We start from the raw sequence: 22,500 nt of genomic DNA, 5'->3' as shown, positions 1-22,500 counted from the left end.
GCACCTTCGCCGCGGTGGGCACCATGGCGTGCACGAAGTCGGAGCCCGGTTTGCCCCGGGTGCGCACCTCGCGTGCACCTTCGCCGGGGTGGGCACCTTGGTGTGCAGACCTTGGCTGGGTTGCGCGCCCTGGTGGGCACCATGGTGCGCACCAAGGAGCGCTCCGAAGTGTGCTCCAAGGTGCGGCCTGCACGAAGTCGGAGCCCGGTTTGCCCCGGGTGTGCACCTCGGGTGGGCACCTTGGTGCGCATGCCTTGCCTGGGCTGCGCACCAGGGCGGGCTCAAGATGGCACCCGCGTTCCTTTTTTTTCACTATCTTTCAAAACGGAAATTTTAAAATCTCATTTTTTTTTGCCTTTTTCTGGAAATTAGTGAAGGCAGCGCATCAAAGGTGCGCACCTCGCTGCCCACCACGGTGCGCAACGCCGGTGGGCACCCGGGAGTGCTTCGAAGTGTGCTCCAAGGTGCTGCGTGCACGTTGTCGGAGCCCGGTTTGCCCCGGGTGCGCACCTCGCGTGCACCTTCGTCGGGGTGGGCACCTTGGCTGGGTTTGCCCCGGCTGCGCTCCGAAGCGGGGTTATTGGAGCGCCGCCTCTTTTTTTGTCGGAGCGTTTGGTGGGGTTTCTCGCATTGGCTCTTCCGAGGCCCGGTTGCCACCCTGGCGCGCACGAAGTCGGAAGTAGGGTTAATTGCCCGGGTGCGCACCTTTGCCAGGGTGGGCACCTTACCTGGGCTGCGCACCAGGGCGGGCTCAAGATGGCACGCGCGTTCCGTTTTTTTCACTATCTTTCAAAACGGAAATTTTAAAATCTCCTTTTTTTTTTGCCTTTTCTGGAAATTAGTGAAGGCAGCGCATCAAAGGTGCGCACCTCGCTGCCCACCTTGGTGTGCTCTGAGGTGCGCACCCGGGAGCGCTACGAAGTGTGCTCCAAGGTGCGGCGTGCACGTTGTCGGAGCCCGGTTTGCCCCGGGTGCGCACCTCGCCTGCACCTTGGCCGGGGTGGGCACCTTGGCTGGGTTTGCCCAGGGTGCGCTCCGAAGCGGGGTTACTGGAGCGCCCCCTCTTTTTTTGTCAGAGCGTTTGGTGGGGTTTCTCGCATTGGCTCTTCCCAGGCCCGGTTGTTGGGTGCGCTCCCACCCTGGCGCGCGCGAAGTTGGAAGTTGGGTTAATTGCCCGGGCGCGCACCTTCGCCAGGGTGGGCACCTTGGTGCGCACACCTTGGCTGGGCTGCGCACCAGGGCGGGCTCAAGATGGCACCAGCATTCCCTTTTTCTCACTATCTTTCAAAACGGAAATTTTAAAATCTCGTTTTTTTTTTGCCTTTTATGGAAATTAGTGAAGGCATCGCATCAAAGGTGCGCACCTCGCTGCCCACCTTGGTGTGCTCCGAGGTGCCCACCACGGTGCGCAACGCCGGTGCGAACCCGGGAGCGCCCCGATGTGTGCTCCAAGGTGCGGCGTGCACGAAGTCGGACCCCGGTTTGCCCCGGGTGCGCACCTCGCGTGCACCTTGGTGCGCACACCTTGGCTGGGTTGCGCGGCCTGGTGGGCACCATGGTGCGCACCAAGGAGCGCTCCGAAGTGTGCTCCAAGGTGCGGCGTGCACGAAGTCGGAGCCCGGTTTGCCCCGGGTACGCACCTCGCGTGCACCTTCGCCGGGGTGGGCACCTCGGCTGGGTTGCGCGCCCTGGTGCGCACCAAGGAGCGCTCCGAAGTGTGCTCCAAGGTGCGGCGTGCACGAAGTCGGAGCCCGGTTTGCCCCGGGTGCGCACCTTCGCCGCGGTGCGCACCATGGCGTGCACGAAGTCGGAGCCCGGTTTGCCCCGGGTGCGCACCTCGCGTGCACCTTCGGCGGGGTTGCGCGCCCTGGTGGGCACCATGGTGCGCACCAAGGAGCGCTCCGAAGTGTGCTCCAAGGTGCGGCGTGCACGAAGTCGGAGCCCGGTTTGCCCCGGGTGCGCACCTCGCGTGCACCTTCGGCGGGGTTGCGCGCCCTGGTGGGCACCATGGTGCGCACCAAGGAGCGCTCCGAAGTGTGCTCCAAGGTGCGGCGTGCACGAAGTCGGAGCCCGGTTTGCCCCGGGTGCGCACCTCGCGTGCACCTTCGCCGCGGTGGGCACCATGGCGTGCACGAAGTCGGAGCCCGGTTTGCCCCGGGTGCGCACCTCGCGTGCACCTTCGCCGGGGTGGGCACCTCGGCTGGGTTGCGCGCCCTGGTGCGCACCAAGGAGCGCTCCGAAGTGTGCTCCAAGGTGCGGCGTGCACGAAGTCGGAGCCCGGTTTGCCCCGGGTGCGCACCTCGCGTGCACCTTCGCCAGGGTGGGCACCTCGGTGCGCACACCTTCTCAATGTTTTCTTGCCTTTTCTGGAAATTGGTGAAGGCAGCGCATCAAAGGTGCGCACCTCGGTGTGCTCCGAGGTGCGAACCCGAGAGCGCTCCGAGGTGCCCACGAAGTCGAAAGTCGGGTTAATTGCATTGTTTTCCCCGGGTGCGCTCCGAGGTGCGCAACATCGGCGCGCACCAAGGAGGGCTCCGAAGTGTGCTCCAAGGTGCGCACGATGGCGTGCACCTCTGGTGCGCACGATTCGGAGCTCGGTTTGACCGGGGTGCGCACACCTTGGCTGGGTTGCGCACCTTTTGTGCGCTCCAAGGTGCGCACGAAGTCGGAGCTCGGTTTGCCCCGGGTGCGCACCTTCGCCAGGGTGCGCACCTTGATGCGCACGCCTTGGCTGGGCTGCGCACCTTGGTGGGCGCCATGGTGCGCACCTTTCGTGCGCTCCAAGGTGCGCACGAAGTCGGAGCTCGGTTTGCCCCGGGTGCGCACCTTGGTGGGCGCCATGGTGCACTCCGAGGTGCCCAAGATTGGTGCGCACCAAGGAGCGCTCCGAAGTGCGCTCCAAGGTGCGCGCGAAGTCGAAAGTTGGGTTAATTGTCCGGTTTGCCTCGGGTGCGCACCTTGCGTGCACCTTCGCCAGGGTGGGCGCCTTGGTGCGCACACCTTGGCTGGGCTGCGCACACCTTGGCACCCGCGTTTCCTTCATTTTAAATTTTTTTTTTTTACAATCTCTCAAGTGGGAAATTCTATAATCTCAACTTTTTTTGCCTTTTCAGGAAACTTTTGAATGGAGCGCATCATTGGTGCGCTCCGAAGTGTGCTCCAAAGCTCTCTCCAGCTGCGTGCACCTGCCCCGGCCGCGCACCCGGCCCCGCCCAGCTTCGCTCACCTGTCCCGGGCGTCTGGTGCGGAACCTTAGAGTAAGAAACATCACCGTGCACCTTGGCCAACGTGCGCGACTCGACCGAGCGCGCACTGGCCGAGGTGCACACCGATTTCACCTGGGTGCGCGCGCAGCACCTCGGGCGCACCGGGGTGCGCGCACAACGCCCGGGTTGCACCGTGGCCTGTGTGCTCGGGGCGCCTCGGGTGCGCGCTCGGTGTCGCCCCCGCGCGCGCGGTAGTGCGGGCAGCGCACCCCGGCCCGGCCCGGCCCCGACGAGAACGCAAACGGGCAAAAGGTTTATTCAAATAGCATTGCGATGCCCGGCGAAAAACTAAAAAAGGGTGCAACACCGGGACTTCCCGGGAGGTCACCCATCCCAGTACTACTCCGGCCCAAGCGCGCTTAACTGCGGAGTTCTGATGGGATCCGGTGCACTAACGCTGGTATGATCGCACCCGTTATGAGCTTGTCGCAGTGTGTACTTAGCAAACCGCGACCCACGTGCGAATCCACCCCGGCCACCCACCCCCGTCGAGGTGCACACCCTCCCTCGCGAAGTGCGCCCCGTTCGCCAAGTGTGAGCCCTGCCCGGGTGCGCGCACCTTGCTAGGGCGTCGGGTGTGCACCCGGCCCGGCCTACGTGCGTGCACCTGTAGGGGGCGTCGTGTGCGTGCAGTGTCCCGTCTGCAACGCGGTGCCCACACACCACCTCGGGCGCAACGACCTGCGCTCACATGTGGGCCGAGTGCACCTTGGTGCATGTTCGGGGCGCCTCGGGTGCACGCTCGATCTTGCCCCGGTGCACCAAGGCGCTCGGTTTGCCCCGGGTGCGCACTTGGTGCAAGGTGGGCACCCAAAATAGGGATCAAGCACCAAAACACAAGTTTCGGGATGCAAAATGGGACCCAAGGACCACAAATGCGTTCCAAGACCCATGATGGGTCCACGAGAACAAAAATGTGTTCCGAGACTTAATAAACAAATATTGGGTTTTAGGAGAAGAAACATGCTCTGATGCCCAAAACGAGAATCGACCCCGAAAAGGCCACAGGCCAAAAGTGGGATGCGAGACAAAAAAAAATGGGACCCGAGGACCAAAATTGGGTTCCCAGGTCGAAGACAGGGCAACCGGACAAGAAACGACCTCTAAGGCTCGAAATGAGTCCCGACGACTAAAACTTGACAAGAAGCACCCATCAGGCACCCAACTCGACACCCATGGGATGCCGACCCACCCGGGCTTCCACCTAGCACACCTTGGCACCCACCCACCCTCGCACCCAACCTCGCACCCAACTTAGCACCTTTGAACCCACATTGGCACTCACCCTGACCCTGGCACCTTGGAACCCACATTGGCACTCACCTTGACCCTGGCACCCACCTTTGCACTCACCTTGGGACCCACCCTGGCTCCCACCTCGGCACCCACCCAGACACCCACCTTGGTTCCTTGGCACCCACCTTGGATCCTTGGCACCCACCCCGACACCCACCTTGGCACGCAACTTGGCTACTTGCCACCCACCTTGGCTCCTTGACGCCCACCCCGACAACCACCCCGTGACCTACCCTGGCTAGGGTTGGTGCACACCCACCCTGGTGCCCACCTTGGCACCCACCCTATGACCCACCTTGGCACGCACCTTAGTACCCACCCCGTTACCCACCCTAGGACCCACCCCGTGACCCACCTTGGCCAGGGTGGGTGCCTTGGTGCGCACAACTTGCCTGGGCTGCACACCAGGGCGGGCTCAAGATGGCACCCGCGTTCCGTTTTTTTCACTATCTTTCAAAACGGAAATTTTAAAATCTCATTTTTTTCTTTTTTTTGCCTTTTCTGGAAATTAGTGAAGGCAGCGCATCAAAGGTGCGCAATGCTGGTGCGAACCCGGGAGCGCTCCGATGTGTGCTCCAAGGTGCGGCGTGCACGAAGTCCGAGCCCGGTTTGCCCCGGGTGCGCACCTCGCGTGCACCTTCGCCGGGGTGAGCACCTTGGCTGGGTTGCGCGCCCTGGTGCGTACCAAGGAGCGCTCTGAAGTGTGCTCCAAGGTGCGGCGTGCACGAAGTCGGAGCCCGGTTTGCCCCGGGTGTGCACCTCGGGTGCGCACCTCGCGTGCACCTTCGCTGCGGTGGGCACCTTGGCTGGGTTGCGCGCCTTGGTGGGCACCATGCAGTGCACGAAGTCGGAGCCCGGTTTGCCCCGGGCGCGCACCTCCGCCAGGGTGGGCACCTTGGTGCGCACAACTTGCCTGGGCTGCGCATCAGGAAGGGCTCAAGATGGCACCCGCGTTCCGTTTTTTTCACTATCTTTCAGAACGGAAATTTTAAAATATCGTTTTTTTTTGCCTTTTCTGGAAATTAGTGAAGGCAGCGCATCAAAGGTGCGCAACGCTGGTGCGAACCTGGGAGCGCTCCGATGTGTGCTCCAAGGTGCGGCTGTGCACGAAGTCGGAGCCCGGTTTGCCTCGGGTGCGCCCTGGTGGGCACCATGGTGCGCACCAAGGAGCGCTCCGAAGTGTGCTCCAAGGTGCGGCCTGCACGAAGTCGGAGCCCGGTTTGCCCCGGGTGTGCACCTCGGGTGGGCACCTTGGTGCGCATGCCTTGCCTGGGCTGCGCACCAGGGCGGGCTCAAGATGGCACCCGCGTTCCTTTTTTTTCACTATCTTTCAAAACGGAAATTTTAAAATCTCATTTTTTTTTGCCTTTTTCTGGAAATTAGTGAAGGCAGCGCATCAAAGGTGCGCACCTCGCTGCCCACCACGGTGCGCAACGCCGGTGGGCACCCGGGAGTGCTTCGAAGTGTGCTCCAAGGTGCTGCGTGCACGTTGTCGGAGCCCGGTTTGCCCCGGGTGCGCACCTCGCGTGCACCTTCGTCGGGGTGGGCACCTTGGCTTGGTTTGCCCCGGCTGCGCTCCGAAGCGGGGTTATTGGAGCGCCGCCTCTTTTTTTGTCGGAGCGTTTGGTGGGGTTTCTCGCATTGGCTCTTCCGAGGCCCGGTTGCCACCCTGGCGCGCACGAAGTCGGAAGTAGGGTTAATTGCCCGGGTGCGCACCTTTGCCAGGGTGGCACCTTACCTGGGCTGCGCACCAGGGCGGGCTCAAGATGGCACGCGCGTTCCGTTTTTTTCACTATCTTTCAAAACGGAAATTTTAAAATCTCCTTTTTTTTTTGCCTTTTCTGGAAATTAGTGAAGGCAGCGCATCAAAGGTGCGCACCTCGCTGCCCACCTTGGTGTGCTCTGAGGTGCGCACCCGGGAGCGCTACGAAGTGTGCTCCAAGGTGCGGCGTGCACGTTGTCGGAGCCCGGTTTGCCCCGGGTGCGCACCTCGCCTGCACCTTGGCCGGGGTGGGCACCTTGGCTGGGTTTGCCCAGGGTGCGCTCCGAAGCGGGGTTACTGGAGCGCCCCCTCTTTTTTTGTCAGAGAGTTTGGTGGGGTTTCTCGCATTGGCTCTTCCCAGGCCCGGTTGTTGGGTGCGCTCCCACCCTGGCGCGCGCGAAGTTGGAAGTTGGGTTAATTGCCCGGGCGCGCACCTTCGCCAGGGTGGGCACCTTGGTGCGCAAACCTTGGCTGGGCTGCGCACCAGGGCGGGCTCAAGATGGCACCAGCATTCCCTTTTTCTCACTATCTTTCAAAACGGAAATTTTAAAATCTCGTTTTTTTTTTGCCTTTTATGGAAATTAGTGAAGGCATCGCATCAAAGGTGCGCACCTCGCTGCCCACCTTGGTGTGCTCCGAGGTGCCCACCACGGTGCGCAACGCCGGTGCGAACCCGGGAGCGCCCCGATGTGTGCTCCAAGGTGCGGCGTGCACGAAGTCGGACCCCGGTTTGCCCCGGGTGCGCACCTCGCGTGCACCTTGGTGCGCACACCTTGGCTGGGTTGCGCGGCCTGGTGGGCACCATGGTGCGCACCAAGGAGCGCTCCGAAGTGTGCTCCAAGGTGCGGCGTGCACGAAGTCGGAGCCCGGTTTGCCCCGGGTGCGCACCTTCGCCGCGGTGGGCACCATGGCGTGCACGAAGTCGGAGCCCGGTTTGCCCCGGGTGCGCACCTCGCGTGCACCTTCGCCGGGGTGGGCACCTCGGCTGGGTTGCGCGCCCTGGTGCGCACCAAGGAGCGCTCTGAAGTGTGCTCCAAGGTGCGGCGTGCACGAAGTCGGAGCCCGGTTTGCCCCGGGTGTGCACCTCGGGTGCGCACCTCGCGTGCACCTTCGCTGCGGTGGGCACCTTGGCTGGGTTGCGCGCCTTGGTGGGCACCATGCAGTGCACGAAGTCGGAGCCCGGATTGCCCCGGGCGCGCACCTCCGCCAGGGTGGGCACCTTGGTGCGCACAACTTGCCTGGGCTGCGCACCAGGAAGGGCTCAAGATGGCACCCGCGTTCCGTTTTTTTCACTATCTTTCAGAACGGAAATTTTAAAATCTCGTTTTTTTTTGCCTTTTCTGGAAATTAGTGAAGGCAGCGCATCAAAGGTGCGCAACGCTGGTGCGAACCTGGGAGCGCTCCGATGTGTGCTCCAAGGTGCGGCGTGCACGAAGTCGGACCCCGGTTTGCCCCGGGTGCGCACCTCGCGTGCACCTTGGTGCGCACACCTTGGCTGGGTTGCGCGCCCTGGTGGGCACCATGGTGCGCACCAAGGAGCGCTCCGAAGTGTGCTCCAAGGTGCGGCGTGCACGAAGTCGGAGCCCGGTTTGCCCCGGGTGCGCACCTCGCGTGCACCTTCGCCGCGGTGGGCACCATGGCGTGCACGAAGTCGGAGCCCGGTTTGCCCCGGGTGCGCACCTCGCGTGCACCTTCGCCGGGGTGGGCACCTTGGTGTGCAGACCTTGGCTGGGTTGCGCGCCCTGGTGGGCACCATGGTGCGCACCAAGGAGCGCTCCGAAGTGTGCTCCAAGGTGCGGCCTGCACGAAGTCGGAGCCCGGTTTGCCCCGGGTGTGCACCTCGGGTGGGCACCTTGGTGCGCATGCCTTGCCTGGGCTGCGCACCAGGGCGGGCTCAAGATGGCACCCGCGTTCCTTTTTTTTCACTATCTTTCAAAACGGAAATTTTAAAATCTCATTTTTTTTTGCCTTTTTCTGGAAATTAGTGAAGGCAGCGCATCAAAGGTGCGCACCTCGCTGCCCACCACGGTGCGCAACGCCGGTGGGCACCCGGGAGTGCTTCGAAGTGTGCTCCAAGGTGCTGCGTGCACGTTGTCGGAGCCCGGTTTGCCCCGGGTGCGCACCTCGCGTGCACCTTCGTCGGGGTGGGCACCTTGGCTGGGTTTGCCCCGGCTGCGCTCCGAAGCGGGGTTATTGGAGCGCCGCCTCTTTTTTTGTCGGAGCGTTTGGTGGGGTTTCTCGCATTGGCTCTTCCGAGGCCCGGTTGCCACCCTGGCGCGCACGAAGTCGGAAGTAGGGTTAATTGCCCGGGTGCGCACCTTTGCCAGGGTGGGCACCTTACCTGGGCTGCGCACCAGGGCGGGCTCAAGATGGCACGCGCGTTCCGTTTTTTTCACTATCTTTCAAAACGGAAATTTTAAAATCTCCTTTTTTTTTTGCCTTTTCTGGAAATTAGTGAAGGCAGCGCATCAAAGGTGCGCACCTCGCTGCCCACCTTGGTGTGCTCTGAGGTGCGCACCCGGGAGCGCTACGAAGTGTGCTCCAAGGTGCGGCGTGCACGTTGTCGGAGCCCGGTTTGCCCCGGGTGCGCACCTCGCCTGCACCTTGGCCGGGGTGGGCACCTTGGCTGGGTTTGCCCAGGGTGCGCTCCGAAGCGGGGTTACTGGAGCGCCCCCTCTTTTTTTGTCAGAGCGTTTGGTGGGGTTTCTCGCATTGGCTCTTCCCAGGCCCGGTTGTTGGGTGCGCTCCCACCCTGGCGCGCGCGAAGTTGGAAGTTGGATTAATTGCCCGGGCGCGCACCTTCGCCAGGGTGGGCACCTTGGTGCGCACACCTTGGCTGGGCTGCGCACCAGGGCGGGCTCAAGATGGCACCAGCATTCCCTTTTTCTCACTATCTTTCAAAACGGAAATTTTAAAATCTCGTTTTTTTTTTGCCTTTTATGGAAATTAGTGAAGGCATCGCATCAAAGGTGCGCACCTCGCTGCCCACCTTGGTGTGCTCCGAGGTGCCCACCACGGTGCGCAACGCCGGTGCGAACCCGGGAGCGCCCCGATGTGTGCTCCAAGGTGCGGCGTGCACGAAGTCGGACCCCGGTTTGCCCCGGGTGCGCACCTCGCGTGCACCTTGGTGCGCACACCTTGGCTGGGTTGCGCGGCCTGGTGGGCACCATGGTGCGCACCAAGGAGCGCTCCGAAGTGTGCTCCAAGGTGCGGCGTGCACGAAGTCGGAGCCCGGTTTGCCCCGGGTACGCACCTCGCGTGCACCTTCGCCGGGGTGGGCACCTCGGCTGGGTTGCGCGCCCTGGTGCGCACCAAGGAGCGCTCCGAAGTGTGCTCCAAGGTGCGGCGTGCACGAAGTCGGAGCCCGGTTTGCCCCGGGTGCGCACCTTCGCCGCGGTGCGCACCATGGCGTGCACGAAGTCGGAGCCCGGTTTGCCCCGGGTGCGCACCTCGCGTGCACCTTCGGCGGGGTTGCGCGCCCTGGTGGGCACCATGGTGCGCACCAAGGAGCGCTCCGAAGTGTGCTCCAAGGTGCGGCGTGCACGAAGTCGGAGCCCGGTTTGCCCCGGGTGCGCACCTCGCGTGCACCTTCGGCGGGGTTGCGCGCCCTGGTGGGCACCATGGTGCGCACCAAGGAGCGCTCCGAAGTGTGCTCCAAGGTGCGGCGTGCACGAAGTCGGAGCCCGGTTTGCCCCGGGTGCGCACCTCGCGTGCACCTTCGCCGCGGTGGGCACCATGGCGTGCACGAAGTCGGAGCCCGGTTTGCCCCGGGTGCGCACCTCGCGTGCACCTTCGCCGGGGTGGGCACCTCGGCTGGGTTGCGCGCCCTGGTGCGCACCAAGGAGCGCTCCGAAGTGTGCTCCAAGGTGCGGCGTGCACGAAGTCGGAGCCCGGTTTGCCCCGGGTGCGCACCTCGCGTGCACCTTCGCCAGGGTGGGCACCTCGGTGCGCACACCTTCTCAATGTTTTCTTGCCTTTTCTGGAAATTGGTGAAGGCAGCGCATCAAAGGTGCGCACCTCGGTGTGCTCCGAGGTGCGAACCCGAGAGCGCTCCGAGGTGCCCACGAAGTCGAAAGTCGGGTTAATTGCATTGTTTTCCCCGGGTGCGCTCCGAGGTGCGCAACATCGGCGCGCACCAAGGAGGGCTCCGAAGTGTGCTCCAAGGTGCGCACGATGGCGTGCACCTCTGGTGCGCACGATTCGGAGCTCGGTTTGACCGGGGTGCGCACACCTTGGCTGGGTTGCGCACCTTTTGTGCGCTCCAAGGTGCGCACGAAGTCGGAGCTCGGTTTGCCCCGGGTGCGCACCTTCGCCAGGGTGCGCACCTTGATGCGCACGCCTTGGCTGGGCTGCGCACCTTGGTGGGCGCCATGGTGCGCACCTTTCGTGCGCTCCAAGGTGCGCACGAAGTCGGAGCTCGGTTTGCCCCGGGTGCGCACCTTGGTGGGCGCCATGGTGCACTCCGAGGTGCCCAAGATTGGTGCGCACCAAGGAGCGCTCCGAAGTGCGCTCCAAGGTGCGCGCGAAGTCGAAAGTTGGGTTAATTGTCCGGTTTGCCTCGGGTGCGCACCTTGCGTGCACCTTCGCCAGGGTGGGCGCCTTGGTGCGCACACCTTGGCTGGGCTGCGCACACCTTGGCACCCGCGTTTCCTTCATTTTAAATTTTTTTTTTTTACAATCTCTCAAGTGGGAAATTCTATAATCTCAACTTTTTTTGCCTTTTCAGGAAACTTTTGAATGGAGCGCATCATTGGTGCGCTCCGAAGTGTGCTCCAAAGCTCTCTCCAGCTGCGTGCACCTGCCCCGGCCGCGCACCCGGCCCCGCCCAGCTTCGCTCACCTGTCCCGGGCGTCTGGTGCGGAACCTTAGAGTAAGAAACATCACCGTGCACCTTGGCCAACGTGCGCGACTCGACCGAGCGCGCACTGGCCGAGGTGCACACCGATTTCACCTGGGTGCGCGCGCAGCACCTCGGGCGCACCGGGGTGCGCGCACAACGCCCGGGTTGCACCGTGGCCTGTGTGCTCGGGGTGCCTCGGGTGCGCGCTCGGTGTCGCCCCCGCGCGCGCGGTAGTGCGGGCAGCGCACCCCGGCCCGGCCCGGCCCCGACGAGAACGCAAACGGGCAAAAGGTTTATTCAAATAGCATTGCGACGCCCGGCGAAAAACTAAAAAAGGGTGCAACACCGGGACTTCCCGGGAGGTCACCCATCCCAGTACTACTCCGGCCCAAGCGCGCTTAACTGCGGAGTTCTGATGGGATCCGGTGCACTAATGCTGGTATGATCGCACCCGTTATGAGCTTGTCGCAGTGTGTACTTAGCAAACCGCGACCCACGTGCGAATCCACCCCGGCCACCCACCCCCGTCGAGGTGCACACCCTCCCTCGCGAAGTGCGCCCCGTTCGCCAAGTGTGAGCCCTGCCCGGGTGCGCGCACCTTGCTAGGGCGTCGGGTGTGCACCCGGCCCGGCCTACGTGCGTGCACCTGGAGGGGGCGTCGTGTGCGTGCAGTGTCCCGTCTGCAACGCGGTGCCCACACACCACCTCGGGCGCAACGACCTGCGCTCACATGTGGGCCGAGTGCACCTTGGTGCATGTTCGGGGCGCCTCGGGTGCACGCTCGATCTTGCCCCGGTGCACCAAGGCGCTCGGTTTGCCCCGGGTGCGCACTTGGTGCAAGGTGGGCACCCAAAATAGGGATCAAGCACCAAAACACAAGTTTCGGGATGCAAAATGGGACCCAAGGACCACAAATGCGTTCCAAGACCCATGATGGGTCCACGAGAACAAAAATGTGTTCCGAGACTTAATAAACAAATATTGGGTTTTAGGAGAAGAAACATGCTCTGATGCCCAAAACGAGAATCGACCCCGAAAAGGCCACAGGCCAAAAGTGGGATGCGAGACAAAAAAAAATGGGACCCGAGGACCAAAATTGGGTTCCCAGGTCGAAGACAGGGCAACCGGACAAGAAACGACCTCTAAGGCTCGAAATGAGTCCCGACGACTAAAACTTGACAAGAAGCACCCATCAGGCACCCAACTCGACACCCATGGGATGCCGACCCACCCGGGCTTCCACCTAGCACACCTTGGCACCCACCCACCCTCGCACCCAACCTCGCACCCAACTTAGCACCTTTGAACCCACATTGGCACTCACCCTGACCCTGGCACCTTGGAACCCACATTGGCACTCACCTTGACCCTGGCACCCACCTTTGCACTCACCTTGGGACCCACCCTGGCTCCCACCTCGGCACCCACCCAGACACCCACCTTGGTTCCTTGGCACCCACCTTGGATCCTTGGCACCCACCCCGACACCCACCTTGGCACGCAACTTGGCTACTTGCCACCCACCTTGGCTCCTTGACGCCCACCCCGACAACCACCCCGTGACCTACCCTGGCTAGGGTTGGTGCACACCCACCCTGGTGCCCACCTTGGCACCCACCCTATGACCCACCTTGGCACGCACCTTAGTACCCACCCCGTTACCCACCCTAGGACCCACCCCGTGACCCACCTTGGCCAGGGTGGGTGCACCCACCCTGGTGCCCACCTTGGCACCCACCCATCCTAGCACCCAGCCTGTGACCGGGCTTGGAACCCAACCTTGCACCCGCACCCGTCTTGGCCAGTGTGGGTGCGCACCCATCCTGGCACCCACGTTGTGACACACCCTTTAACCCACGCACCCTAGCACCCACGTTGGCACCCACCTTGGAACCCAACCTAGCAACTTGGCACCCACCCCGTGACCCACCTTGGCATCCACCATAGCAGTCGCCGACTTGGCACCCACCTCGGCACCCACCTTGACACTTGTGGACCCACCTTGCCACTCACCCTAGCATCGACCCATCCTAGCACCCACCCTGGCACCTTTGCACCCTAGCACTCACCCATCCTAGCACCTAACCTGTGACCCACCTTGACACTCACCCTCGCACCCACCTTGGAACCCAACCTAGCACCCACCCACCCTGACACCAACCCTAGCACCTACCCACCCTTGCACCCACCCTGTGACCCATCTTGGCACCCACCCATCCTACCACTCAACCTATCACCCACCTTCTCACCCACCTTGGCATCCACCTTAGCACCCACCCACACTGGCACCTTGGCACCCACCTCGGGCAAGGTGGGTGCACACCCACCCTGGCACCCAATTTAGAACCCACCGAGCATGTTACCCACCTTGGCACCCACATTGCAGCCCACCCTAGTACCCACCCTATGACCCACATTGGCATCCACACCCTAGCACCCAGGCACCTCGACACCCGCCTTGACACCCACCCTAGCACTGAACCTGTGACCCACCTTGGAACTCACCCTAGAACCCACCCACCCTGTGAACCACCTTGGCATCCACCTTAGCACCCACCCACCTTGGCACCCACTCTAGCACTCACCCATCCTAACACCCAACTTGTTACCCACCTTGGCACCCGCCCTCGCGTCCACCTTGAAACCCACCCTAGCACCCACCCACGCAGGAGCCCACCTTGGCACCCAACCTAACACCCACGCATCCTGGCACCCAACTTGTGACCCACCTTGGAACCCACCCTAGTACCCACCTTTGAACCCACTATATCACCAACCCACCTTGGCACCCACCCTATGACCCTCTTTGGAATCCACCCTAGCACGCACCCACCCTGGCACCCACCATGGAGCGCACCCTAGCACCCACCCACCTCGGCACGCACCTCAACACCCACCTTGGTGTGCGCACTGCGCCAACCTCTCAAAGACCCTATGTGGTGCGCTCCAAAGTGTACACCTTTGGTGCGCTCCAAGGTGCGCACCTTTGGTGCACACCGAGGTGCACACCAAAGTGTGCACCGAGGTGAGCACCAAAGTGCACTCCAGGGTGCACACCAAGGCGTGCACCTTTGGTGCGGTCAATGCAAACGAATTCGGAAGTTGGGGTCGATGTCCTAATCGCTGCTGCAGACTACACGTATGAGAATCGGACAAATAGCTTTATATAGGGGAGGTGTTGCGTTTGATGGGTCGACTCCCCTGGTTGTGTGCACTGCACCAACTTCAAAGACCCTGTCTTGTTTAAGAAGTCAAAAGTTGGGGTGGATGTCCTAATCATTGCTGCAGTCTACGCATGTATGAGAATCAGACAAATAGCTTATATAGGGGAGGTGTTGCATTCGGTGGGTTGACTCCCCTGGTTGTGCGCACTGCGCCAACCTCAAAGACCCCGCATAGCAGAAGAAGTCGGAAGTCGGATTTTGGTGAGCACCAAGGCGTGCACCTTTGGTGCGGTCAACGCAGACGAATTCAGAAGTTGGGGTGGATGTCCTAATCGTTGTTGCAGGCTACACATGTATGAGAATCAGACAAATAGCTTATATAGGGGAGGTGTTGGGTTTGATGGGTCAACTCCCTTGGTTGTGCGCATTACGCCAACCTCAAAGACCTTGTTTTCGTTAAGAAGTCAAAAGTTGGGGTCAATGTCCTAATGGCTCCTGCAGGCTACACATGTATGAGAATCGGACAAATAGCTTATATAGGGGAGGTGTTGGGTTTGATGGGTCGACTCCCCTGGTTGTGCGCATTACGTCAACCTCAAAGACCTTGTTTTCGTTAAGAAGTCAAAAGTTGGGGTCGATGTCCTAATTGCTCCTGTAGACTACACATGTATGAGAATCAGACAAATAGCTTATATAGGGGAGGTGTTGGGTTTGATGGGTTGACTCCCCTAGTTGTTCGCATTACACCAACCTCAAAGACCTTGTTTTCGTTTAGAAGCCGAAAGTTGGGGTCGATGTCCTAATTGCTCCTGCAGGCTACGCATGTATGAGAATCAGACAAATAGCTTATATAGGGGAGGTGTTGGGTTTGATGGGTCGACTCCCCTGGTTGTGCGCATTGCGCCAACCTCAAAGACCCTGCATTGCGGATGAAGTCGAAAGTCAGAGTTTGGTGTGCTACAAGGTGTGGTCGAAGGTGCTCACCTAGGTGTGCACCTTTGGAGCACAGGAAAAGTGCCCTCCAAAAGTGCGCACCTTTGGAGTGCACAAAAGTGCCCTCCAAAAGTGCGCACCTTTGGAGCGCAGAAAAGTGCCCTCCAAAAAGTGCCCTCCAAAAGTGCGCACCTTTGGAGCGCAGAAAAGTGCCCTCCAAAAAGTGCCCTCCAAAAGTGCGCACCTTTGGAGCGCAGAAAAGTGCCCTCCAAAAAGTGCCCTCCAAAAGTGCGCACCTTTGGAGCGCAGAAAAGTGCCCTCCAAAAAGTGCCCTCCAAAAGTGCGCACCTTTGGAGCGCAGAAAAGTGCCCTCCAAAAAGTGCCCTCCAAAAGTGCGCACCTTTGGAGCGCAGAAAAGTGCCCTCCAAAAAGTGCCCTCCAAAAGTGCGCACCTTTGGAGCGCAGAAAAGTGCCCTCCAAAAAGTGCCCTCCAAAAGTGCGCACCTTTGGAGCGCAGAAAAGTGCCCTCCAAAAAGTGCCCTCCAAAAGTGCGCACCTTTGGAGCGCAGAAAAGTGCCCTCCAAAAAGTGCCCTCCAAAAGTGCGCACCTTTGGAGCGCAGAAAAGTGCCCTCCAAAAGTGCGCACTTTTGGTGCGCACCAAGGCGCTGGTTCGGTCGTTGCAGGCGAGTTCGGAAGTTGGGGTCGATGTCCTGAGCGGAGGTGCAAACTACACAGGTGTCGGAATCGGACAAATAGCTTATATAGGGGAGGTGTATGCTTCGATGGGTCGACTCCCCAGGTTGAGCGCACCGCGCCAACCTCAAAGACCCTACGGTATGGATGAAGTCGGAAGTTGGGTCCGATGACCGATTCGATTAGTAGGTATGCTCATGAGGTCGGAATTTGGGTCCGATGACCTGCCATGTGCAGGAAGGCGAATGTTGACACTGTGCGTTGCAAGGTGCACACCAAGGCGCTGGTGCGGTCTTTTTAGTCGAGTTCGGAAGTTGGGGTCGATGTCCTGATCGGAGGTGCAAGCTACACAGGTGTGGGAATCGGACAAATAGCTTATATAGGGGAGGTGTATGCTTCGTTGGGTCGACTCCCCGGGTTGAGCGCACCGCGCCAACCTCAAAGACCCTACGGTATGGATGAAGTCGGAAGTTGGGTCCGATGACCGATTCGATATGTAGGCATACTCGCGAGGTCGGAATTTGGGTCCGATGACCTGCCACGTGCAGGAAGGCGAATGTTGGCACTGTGCGTTGCAAGGTGCGCACCAAGGCGCTGGTTCGGTCGTTGGAGGCGAGTTCGGAAGTTGGGGTCGATGTCTTGATCGGAGGTGCAAACTACACAGGTGTGGGAATCGGACAAATAGCTTATATAGGGGAGGTGTATGCTTCGTTGGGTCGACTCCCCGGGTTGAGCGCACCGCGCCAACCTCAAAGACCCTACGGTATGGATGAAGTCGGAAGTTGGGTCCGATGACCGATTCGATATGTAGGCATACTCGCGAGGTCGGAATTTGGGTCCGATGACCTGCCATGTGCAGGAAGGCGAATGTTGGGACTGTGCGTCGCAAGGTGCGCACCAAGGCGCTGGTGCCGTCGTTGCAGTCGAGTTCGGAAGTTGGGGTCGATGTCCTGGTCAGAGGTGCAAACTACACAGGTGTGGGAATCGGACAAATAGCTTATATAGGGGAGGTGTATGCTTCGATGGGTCGACTCCCTGGGTTGAGCGCACCGCGCCAACCTCAAAGACCCTACAGTATGGATGAAGTCGGAAGTTGGGTCCGATGACCGATTCGATACGTAGGCATATTGGCGAGGTCTGAATTTGTGTCCGATGACCTGCCATGCGCAGGAAGGCGGAATTTGGGTCCGATGACCGAGTTGATGGCGTGCCATGCGCAGAAAGGCGGAATTTGGGTCCGATGACCGAGTTGATGTTGATGGCCCGCCATGCACAGGAAGGCGGAATTTGGGTCCGATGACCGATTTGAAGGCGTGCCATACGCAAAAAGGCGGAGTTTGGGTCCGATGACCGAGTTGATATTGATGGCCCGCCATGCGCAGGAAGGCGGAATTTGGGTCCGATGACCTGACATACGCATGGAGTCCGACTCGGGGGCCGATGTTCGATTCGATGACTTGCATTGTGGGTAAAGTCGGAAGTTGTGGTCTTTGACCCGATTCGATGACCAGACTTCGGCTGCTTGAGAATCGGACAAATAACTTATATAGGGGAGGTAGTGTTCTCGAGCATCCTCCCCCCGTGCCCGTTTATGTCGATTGATGCTGGTGCTCGACTGGTTGGAGCGCTCGGATGCAAAAATCTTGCACCAGGATTTATCGATTGTGATGGACACGGCAAGTCTCCTGATTGCTATGCAGGAGCTCATCGTGAATCTCTATGCGGCCTTGGTATGGACTCGACCTGCGGAATGGTTCGGCAATGGTAGTCGCTCCAACACGTCCTTGCAATGGCCACAGAGGTGATTCGACTAGAGCTCCAGTCTAGCTTTTGGGTTGCTTGGCGGACTGGTATAGCCGCGATCGAGTTCCGGCCATGAACGTTTTAGATAGCTCTTGGGCTTTCTGGGACGGAAGTCGGAAGTTTGGGCTGTTGTCCGATTTGATGACCATTCTTCGGATGTGTGAGAATCGGACAAATAACTTATATAGGGGACTGTGTTGTCTCACGCAGCCCCCTCCGTGCCCCTCTATCTCGACCGATGTTGGTGCTTGAAAGGGTTGGGATCGCTCGGATTTATAAACGTGCACCACCATTTGTCGAGTGTGAGGGACGCGGCAGGTCTCCTAAATGCTATGCGGGCGCTCTCTGAGAATCTCTATCCGGCCTCGACACAGACTAGTCTTGCTGAATGGTTTGGCACTGGTAGTCGATCCAACACGTCGTTGTTGTGGCCGCCTAGGCGATTCGATTCGAGCCCCCGTCTAGCTTTTGGGTTGCTTGGCGGATTTTGCCCTATCCGCAAGTGAGCTCGGTCCCTAAACGTTCGAGAAACCCGATTGCTATGCGCCGACTCTCTTTCTTGCGAGCCTCCATCTAGCTTTTGGGTCTCTACGGAACGGAAGTCGGAATCTGGGACCGTTGTTTGATTCGACGAGGCAGACTACGGTTGTGCGAGAATCGGACAAATAACTTATATAGGGGAGGTGTTGACTGGAGCATTCTCCCCCGTGCCCCTCTAACTCGACCAATGCTGGCGCTCGAACGGTGGTAGCGCTCGGATTTTCATTGAGCGCCAGCATTGGTCGATTTAGAGGGGCATGCGAGATTCCCGAATGCTATGCGAGGGCTCTAACGGAAATGTCTATTGGTTTCGGTATGGATGCAATTGCGAGTGGTTCGGCAAAGGTAGTCGTTCCGATGCGTCCATGTCGTGGCCAAATCGATAATTCGATTTGAGCCCTCGTATAGCATTTGGGTCTCTCGATGTGATTCCGCATTCCAGTCCCTTTGGGCACTGCTTGAGCCGCATCCCAGGGGGTTCCCTTCCCAATAATCTGCCTCGCAACCCGATTGCTATGCGGTGAGGCTCCTCGGCCGCCTCGGAACTATCTGTGTATCAGACGCATCGCGGGATAAGGGGTTGGCAACGGTAGTCGCCCCAAGCGCGTCCGATGCTTGGACCATTCCGAGGCGGCCCTGAAGCCTCTTCCGTCTAGCCGTTGGGTCCTTCTCGCCGCATCCCTCGCCTCGCACCCCGATTGCTATGCGGTGAGGCTCCTCGGCCGCCTCGGAACTATCTGTGTATCGGACGCGTCGCGGGATAAGGGGTTGTCACTGGTAGTCGCCCCAAGCGCGTCCGATGCTTGGACCATTCCGAGGCGGCCCTGAAGCCTCTTCCGTCTAGCCGTTGGGTCCTTCTCGCCGCATCCCTCGCCTCGCACCCCGATTGCTATGCGGTGAGGCTCCTCGGCCGCCTCGGAACTATCTGTGTATCGGACGCGTCGCGGGATAAGGGGTTGTCATTGGTAGTCGCCCCAAGCGCGTCCGATGCTTGGACCATTCCGAGGCGGCCCTGAAGCCTCTTCCGTCTAGCCGTTGGGTCCTTCTCGCCGCATCCCTCGCCTCGCACCCCGATTGCTATGCGGTGAGGCTCCTCGGCCGCCTCGGAACTATCTGTGTATCGGACGCGTCGCGGGATAAGGGGTTGTCACTGGTAGTCGCCCCAAGCGCGTCCGATGCTTGGACCATTCCGAGGCGGCCCTGAAGCCTCTTCCGTCTAGCCGTTGGGTCCTTCTCGCCGCATCCCTCGCCTCGCACCCCGATTGCTATGCGGTGAGGCTCCTCGGCCGCCTCGGAACTATCTGTGTATCGGACGCGTCGCGGGATAAGGGGTTGTCACTGGTAGTCGCCCCAAGCGCGTTCGATGCTTGGACCATTCCGAGGCGGCCCTGAAGCCTCTTCCGTCTAGCCGTTGGGTCCTTCTCGCCGCATCCCTCGCCTCGCACCCCGATTGCTATGCGGTGAGGCTCCTCGGCCGCCTTGGAACTATCTGTGTATCGGAAGCGTCGCGGGATAAGGGGTTGTCACTGGTAGTCGCCCCAAGCGCGTCCGATGCTTGGACCATTCCGAGGCGGACCCGAAGCCTCTTCCGTCTAGCCGTTGGGTCCTTCTCGCCGCATCCTTCGCCTCGCACCCCGATTGCTATGCGGTGAGGCTCCTCGGCCGCCTCGGAACTATCTGTGTATCGGACGCGTCGCGGGATAAGGGGTTGTCACTGGTAGTCGCCCCAAGCGCGTCCGATGCTTGGACCATTCCGAGGCGGACCCGAAGCCTCTTCCGTCTAGCCGTTGGGTCCTTCTCGCCGCATCCCTCGCCTCGCACCCCGATTGCTATGCGGTGAGGCTCCTCGGCCGCCTTGGAACTATCTGTGTATCGGACGCGTCGCGGGATAAGGGGTTGTCACTGGTAGTCGCCCCAAGCGCGTCCGATGCTTGGACCATTCCGAGGCGGACCCGAAGCCTCTTCCGTCTAGCCGTTGGGTCCTTCTCGCCGCATCCTTCGCCTCGCACCCCGATTGCTATGCGGTGAGGCTCCTCGGCCGCCTCGGAACTATCTGTGTATCGGACGCGTCGCGGGATAAGGGGTTGTCACTGGTAGTCGCCCCAAGCGCGTCCGATGCTTGGACCATTCCGAGGCGGACCCGAAGCCTCTTCCGTCTAGCCGTTGGGTCCTTCTCGCCGCATCCCTCGCCTCGCACCCCGATTGCTATGCGGTGAGGCTCCTCGGCCGCCTTGGAACTATCTGTGTATCGGACGCGTCGCGGGATAAGGGGTTGTCACTGGTAGTCGCCCCAAGCGCGTCCGATGCTTGGACCATTCCGAGGCGGCCCCGAAGCCTCTTCCGTCTAGCCGTTGGGTCCTTCTCGCCGCATCCCTCGCCTCGCACCCCGATTGCTATGCGGTGAGGCTCCTCGGCCGCCTTGGAACTATCTGTGTATCGGACGCGTCGCGGGATAAGGGGTTGTCACTGGTAGTCGCCCCAAGCGCGTCCGATGCTTGGACCATTCCGAGGCGGCCCCGAAGCCTCTTCCGTGTAGCCGTTGGGTCCTTCTCGCCGCATCCCTCGCCTCGCACCCCGATTGCTATGCGGTGAGGCTCCTCGGCCGCCTTGGAACTATCTGTGTATCGGACGCGTCGCGGGATAAGGGGTTGTCACTGGTAGTCGCCCCAAGCGCGTCCGATGCTTGGACCATTCCGAGGCGGACCTGAAGCCTCTTCCCTCTAGCCGTTGGGGCTTTCTCGCCGCATCCCTCGCCTCGCACCCTGATTGCTATGCTGTGAGGCTCCTCGGCCGCCTTGGAACTATCTGTGTATCGGACGCATCGCGGGATAAGGGGTTGGCAGTGGTAGTCGCCCCAAGCGCATCCGATGCTTGGACCATTCCGAGGCGGCCCTGCAGCCTCTTCCGTCTAGCCGTTGGGGCCATCTCGCCGCATCCCCCACCTCGCACCACGATTGCTATGCGGTGAGGCTCCTTGGCCGCCTCGGAACTATCTGTGTATCGGACGCATCGCGGGATAAGGGGTTGTCACTGGTAGTCGCCCCAAGCGCGTCCGATGCTTGGACTATTCCGAGGCGGCCCTGCAGCCTCTTCCGTCTAGCCGTTGGGGCCATCTCGCTGCATCCCCCACCTCCTCGGCCGCCTCGGAACTATCTGTGTATCGGACGCATCGCGGGATAAGGGGTTGGCAGTGGTAGTCGCCCCAAGCGCGTCCGATGCTTGGACTATTCCGAGGCAGCCCTGCAGCCTCTTCCGTCTAGCCTTTGGGGCCATCTCGCCGCATCCCTCGCCTCGCACCCCGATTGCTATGCGGTGAGGCTCCTCGGCCGCCTGGGAACTATCTTCGTATCGGACGCATCGCGGGATAAGGGGTTGTCACTGGTAGTCGCCCCAAGCGCGTCCGATGCTTGGACTATTCCGAGGCGGCCCTGTGGCCTCTTCCGTCTAGCCGTTGGGGCCATCTCGCCGCATCCCCCACCTCGCACCCCGATTGCTATGCGGTGAGGCTCTTCGGCCGCCTTGGAACTATCTTCGTATCGGACGCATCGCGGGATAAGGGGTTGTCACTGGTAGTGGCCCCAAGCGCGTCCGATGCTTGGACTATTCCGAGGCGGCCCTGCAGCCTCTTCCGTCTAGCCGTTGGGGCCATCTCGCCGCATCCCCCACCTCGCACCCCGATTGCTATGCGGTGAGGCTCCTCGGCCGCCTTGGAACTATCTTCGTATCGGACGCATCGCGGGATAAGGGGTTGTCACTGGTAGTCGCCCCAAGCGCGTCCGATGCTTGGACTATTCCGACGCGGCCCTGTGGCCTCTTCCGTCTAGCCGTTGGGGCCATCTCGCCGCATCCCCCACCTCGCACCCCGATTGCTATGCGGTGAGGCTCCTCGGCCGCCTTGGAACCATCTTCGTATCGGACGCATCGCGGGATAGGGGGCTGTCACTGGTAGTCGCCCCAAGCGTGTCCGATGCTTGGACCATTCCTAGGCGGCCCTGAAGCCTCTTCCGTCTAGCCGTTGGGGCCTTCCCGCCCCATCCCTCGCCTCGCACCCCCGATTGCTATGCGGTGAGGCTCCTCGGCCGCCTTGGAACCATCTGTGTATCGGACGCATCGCGGGATAAGGGGTTGGCACTGGCAGTCGCCCCAAGCGCGTCCGATGCTTGGACCATTCCGAGGTGGCCCTGAAGCCTCTTCCGTCTAGC

The 22,500-nt window shown here is 61.0% G+C and overlaps 2 non-coding genes across 2 annotated transcripts; both read right to left on the bottom strand.

The window, feature by feature from the left end:
• Positions 1 to 3,561: 3,561 nt before the first annotated feature.
• LOC131873202 (5S ribosomal RNA) lies at positions 3,562 to 3,680 on the bottom strand. The gene has a single exon (XR_009371210.1). It is a non-coding gene; the product is annotated as a 5S ribosomal RNA (ribosomal RNA).
• A 7,818-nt stretch (positions 3,681 to 11,498) lies between these two features.
• LOC131873205 (5S ribosomal RNA) lies at positions 11,499 to 11,617 on the bottom strand. Its single transcript, XR_009371213.1, has one exon. It is a non-coding gene; the product is annotated as a 5S ribosomal RNA (ribosomal RNA).
• Between the last annotated feature and the right edge of the window lie 10,883 nt (positions 11,618 to 22,500).

Source organism: Cryptomeria japonica, unplaced genomic scaffold (genome assembly GCF_030272615.1).
Source record: "Cryptomeria japonica unplaced genomic scaffold, Sugi_1.0 HiC_scaffold_1229, whole genome shotgun sequence".
NCBI lineage: Eukaryota > Viridiplantae > Streptophyta > Pinopsida > Cupressales > Cupressaceae > Cryptomeria > Cryptomeria japonica.
This window is presented reverse-complemented; position numbering and strand designations above follow the sequence as displayed.